The sequence below is a fragment of the Vulpes lagopus genome, chromosome 5 (genome assembly GCF_018345385.1).
Source record: "Vulpes lagopus strain Blue_001 chromosome 5, ASM1834538v1, whole genome shotgun sequence".
In the NCBI taxonomy this organism is placed as follows: Eukaryota; Metazoa; Chordata; class Mammalia; order Carnivora; family Canidae; genus Vulpes; species Vulpes lagopus.
This window is the reverse complement of record NC_054828.1, coordinates 24,452,897-24,458,545: the sequence shown is the minus strand read 5'-3', so window position 1 is coordinate 24,458,545 and position 5,649 is coordinate 24,452,897.

Here is a 5,649-nt window from a genome sequence, read left to right as displayed (position 1 = left end):
CTGTTGCTCTGCTCTCATGTCTGTTATGTATTATACGTATAAATTTATGTATGTATATGTATATATATATATATATATTTGCAATCAAATAAATATTACTTTGTAGAAGTGAATGATTTAAACTTTGCCTAAAGCTCCTCGGAAAGAAAGAAACACCTAGTTTTATTCCATCCATGTTCACCCATTAACTCTGGAGTACAGAAAACAAGTGAGAAAGGCAGAAACCATGGGGGAACCAGGGGCAGACAGGGCCTCCATCAGTCTCTACTCTGTCCCTGAGGGAAGTGCCCCCTCTGAGCAGATGAAATAGATGAAATAGAGGAATGCCAGGGGTAGGGGGTTGAGGCACAGCCCCCTGCCGGACACAAGGCTAGGGGAGCAATGTAGGGCTAACTTCAGCCCCTCCTTATCCCCTTGGCCATTGGGCAGAGCACAAAGTACACAACCTTACCCTGGACCACGGGAAGTAGGTACAAGTAGGTCAGAATGATCAGGCCTGGGGCGCCTGGGTGGCTCAGAGGATGAGCGTCTGCCTTTGGCTCAGGTCATGATCCCGGGGTCCTGGAATCGAGTCCTGCATTAGGATCTCCACAGGGAGCCCGCTTCTCCCTCTGCCTGTGTCTCTGCCTCTCCCTCTCTCTGTCTCTCATGAATAAACAAATAAAATCTTTAAAAAAAAAAAAAGATCAGGCCAATGAGGAAACAAGGAATGGCTGAGTATTTACTTATAAAGTAGAAAGGCAGTGGCAGGAGTTAGCAGCCCAGATTAAGAGTTCAGGAAGTAAATGCATACATTGGTCAAAAGGCAGCAAGAATGGAGCTTGAACAGAGCTTTCTGGTCTGAGCCCTTTGCCCGGCGAGGCTGGCACTCCTTGCACGTGCTTCCTGACCTACTGATCCCAGCTGAGTCCCAAGTGACAGGGTGCTATGCTAGAGCACCCAGTCGTAGTTTCTGATAGACCAGATGGATCTCATTCTCGTGTGTCTTCCTTAGGAGAGTTCAATCTGTAGTTAATGTTCTGGTCACATAGGAATGTAAAATCTTCACACTCTGTCATCCCTGTCTGAGTGGAATGATGCATTTGAGCAATAAGACAAGCAACTTTCTGGACTCATTTTACTGTAATGTGTCACATTCACCATATGAGCATGATCCCAGTTCAGGATGGACAGAAGTCATCGAGCATCATCTAGCCACCGCTTGGAGCCTGTATGAAATGCTCTGAACTCTTTTTCCACAGAGGATCCCACATCATAAAAACCACTGCGGCTTTGGCACCAAGCAACATCCTTGTTGGGAATTTCAGTGATGAAGTTAAAGATGAGTTAAAAGGTATAAATTATTCCTGGAGGAAGTTTCTTGTGGGAAGGCTCATTGTAGGGTCTCAATGGGGAAGAATCCACACTGTCATTGTGTCCTTGTGCCATGGTGATGGCCAGAACCCCTGGTTTTCCTGCCAGCTTCTCTCTCAGATCTAAGACTCAGAAACCTCTTTTGGGCCAGTTTACCCAGGTTTATTTTATCCTAAAATAAATTTCGCTAAAACTGATCTGTCCAGTGGTCCAGAGTTTTGTTCTTAGCTTCACAGAAATTCAAACTCAGCCTCAGCCTCAGGTGTGTACCTACTCAAAAAAAAAAAAAAAAAAAGCAGGGCGGGGGGGATTCTCTAAGCTGACATTTATGTCATTTATAATATACTTTATACTTTTTCCAGATTATTAGATACATAGAAGATGACAAATTAGTATTTGGAACAAGGGTTGATTTACATTTCTTACATGCAAATCAATCCAAACAAACTGGGCAGCTTAAACAAATTTTTCTGTATATAAGAAACTAATGGTAACCAAACAGTTGGACTCAGTGGACTACTATAAGAAAAGTGTTTACATTTCCCACTCCATTTTCTAGATATGGTGACCATATATTCCAGTTTCTGATTTGCACCTGTTGTCCAACTATAAATCTCACTCTGAAAATGTGTCTTAGTTTGGATGATGGTCACTCTACCCCTAAAACACACTGGAGAGTACTCCCTACTAATTCTAGATGACACCTCAGGCAAATTTCACACCATCCTGGTGTCTTCTGGGTTTTAATAGCTACATTTTCTATCTATATTATTTCCAGATCACAATTCCAGGTAAGAAGGAGTAAGTATACTCTCTCACACACTCATTGCCGCTATAAAATCTGAATAAAATGCTTAGAGAATCAGTCTGAAGATTTTGAAGGTAAATCAGAGCAGAATGGTTGAAGAGGACAAGAATTCAAAGTTTCATGATTTTATTTTCCTCTGATATCCCTTGTCTTGGACTCAACACAGTCTGAAATTCAGAAGTAGATGTTAGTAATGACAGAGGATTCCAGAAGAAGCCCTCTCATTTACCTTAACAACTGGGAGAGGGGTTTCCTAACACTCTCCTATGTTTTTTCCTTTCTAGGTTCTTTTACTTTCTGGCCCCTATGTAATTCTGCAAAAGCTGAGGCAAGAGGGCCCTTAGGAGCCTGAATCTCTGTGGAAGGGGAACTGTTCACTTTAATACAAGAAGCTGTGGTCCCTAGAGAGTGTGGCAAACCTCTTTTGATTGTCCTTTCTGGGACTCTCTGTCTTTTTACCATTTAGGTGTAGACATAGAAGCAGTTGGGGAAGTGCACTGCAGAGTAGGTACAAAAACACCAACACTCTAGCCAGAGAACTGCAACAACAACAACAACAAAAAAGAAGTTAAGAGGCCTTTAGAACCAGAAAGTACCCTGGGGATTGCAGACAGAAAGGAGTCCAGGAAAGCAAACCCATGAGGTTGCTTGCAAACCCCTGGTCTCATTCCCATGCCGCATATACACGAATCTGGCCCCAGATAGACTACCATAAATTTTGAGAATTGAACTATAGAATAGGCCATTTCCAGAGTTCCAGACTGACCACTGAAAGGTGTATATATGGAATAAGTCTAAGTAGAACTGAAAGACCGTGGAATAGAACTGACATTGAAACCACAAGGCTGGTTAGAATTTGGGGCGTGAATCCAACTGGGTCAAGTGCTTGTTAAATAAAAATAGCATTCTACATAGGATTTCAACAAGATCCAAAGTTGCATAACAGAATATTTAAAATGTTTAGGACACAATCCACTGAAAGCAAAAAATTACATTTTCTGATAGGGTTTTAAATGTAGGTAGATATAAGTTAACAAGAGAGGGAAGGGGAACTTACATGGTGATAGGTATCTATATAGCTCTTGAAGTGGTAAAATCTTGATTCTAAATAGAAAGTGAAAACATAAGTATGTCCTATTTTAATGCCTTAGGCAACCACTAAAACAAAGAACAAATTTATTTATTTTTTTAACATATTTTATTTTTTAAGATTTTATTTATTTATTCATTTTAATAAATTTATTTTTTATTGGTGTTCAATTTGCCAACATATAGAATAATATCCAGTGCTCATCCCATCAAGTGCCCCCCTCAGTGCCCGTCACCTAGCCACCAACCACCCCCCCCCCCCGGCCACCTCCTTTTCTACCACCCCTAGTTCATTTCCCAGAGTTAGGAGTCTCTCATGTTCTGTCTCCCTTTCTGATATTTCCCACTCATTAAAAAACAAATTTAAATGAAAATAGAAGAATGAAATTGTTTAACCCAAAAGAGGGAAGGAAAAGGAAAACAAAGGAACAAAAAACTGAGAAGCAAACAGAAAGCAAGTAATAAAATGGTAGACATAAATCTAAACATATCAATAATTATATTAAATCTAAAATGTATAAATATAGCTACTAAAAGGCCAAAGTTATTAGAATACATTTTTAAAATAATGACCCAACTATATTCCCTCTACAATAAACATATCTCAAATAAAAGTTAGATATAAATATATTATATGATCAGAATTAAAGGAAAGTTGGATTTCCTGTATAAATATCAACTTAAGTGGACTTCAGAGCAAAGAAAATTACTGGGATAAAGACAATATCAATGATGATTAAAAGCATAAATTTACTAAAAAGATGTAACAATCTTAAATGTGTACGCACCTAACAACAGAGATTCAAAATACACAAAGTAAAAACTGACAACCAAAAGAAAAAATAGATAAATCCACACTTGTAACCTGGAGGCTTTAATATTCTCCTCTCAGGTATTGATAAAACAAGTAAACAAAAACTTAAGGACAGAGAACTGAACAATACCATTTCATTGATAACTTCTGGATCTATTTGATGATTATAGCAGAACACCCAATAACAGCAGAATATGTATTATTTTGAAGTATACATGGAATATTTTCCATGATAGACCATATCCTAGGTCATATAGCAAACATTACAAAAAATAAAAGAATTATACAAAATACATTTTCTATAGTGGATTTAAACTAGAAATTAATTAATAACAGAAAGTAATAGGGAAAAATCTCAGAACACTTGGAAATTAGCACATTTCTAGATAATCTCTGTCTAAAACAGGAAGTCTCAAGGGCAATTAAATAGTATTTTGAACTGAAGGAAAATGCAACCTATCAAAATTTGCAGGAGAGACCAAAGTTGTGCTTAGGGGGAAATATAAAGTATTAAGTGCTTATATTAGAAAAGGAAAACATCTCAAATTAGCCATCTAAATTTCCACTTTAGCAAGAAGAGGAAGAAAATAAAGATAAAGTACAAAAAATGATTAAATTCATTATACTGAATACAGGAAAACAATAGAAAAAATTAACAACACCAAAAGCTGGATCTTTGAAAAGATCAATAAGCTTGATAAACCCTGAGCAACACTGATCAAGAAAAAAAGAGAGGACACAAATTACAAAATCAGGAATGAAATAAATAATAACACTACAGACTTTGCATATCTTAAAGAGATGAGAAGAGAATACTATGGATAGCCACACGGTCATGTATTTGACAACCTAAATGGAATGAACAAATTCTAAAAAAAACCCTACAAGCTATGAAAATATATCCAAGATGAAATAGATAAGCTGAATTACAAATACAATTAAATAAATTGAATTTGTAGTTTAAATTTTCCAAGTGCAAAATCTCCAGAATCAGATGTTTCACTGTCTAATTCTACCAAACACTTAAAGAAGAAAAACCCTCCAACAACTTTTACACAACTTCTTTCAGAAAATAGAAGATGAGGGAACATTTTCTTTTCCTTTTTTAAGATTTTATTTATTTATTTATTTATTTATTTATTCATGAGAGACACACACAGAGGGGAACATTTTCAAAGTTATTTTATTTTATTTTTTTATAAATTTATTTTTTATTGGTGTTCATTTGCCAACATATAGAATAACACCCAGTGCTCATCCCATCAAGTGCCCCCATCAGTGCCCGTCAGCTATTTAGCCCCACCCCCCACCCACCTCCCATTCCACCACCCCTAGTTCGTTTCCCAGAGTTATTTTATGTGGCAAGAATCTTCCTAACACCAAAACCAAACAAAGCATTAGAAAATTGTCAACCAAAACTCTTTATAAACATTGACACAAAATTATTCAAGAAAATATTGGCAAACTGAATCCAGCAATCCATAGCTACAATAAACCATAGCTAAGGAAGGTATCCTGGGTAGGCAAAACTGGTTTAGTATTCAAGAATCTTTCAATATAACCCTCCATATTAACAGTCTGAAGA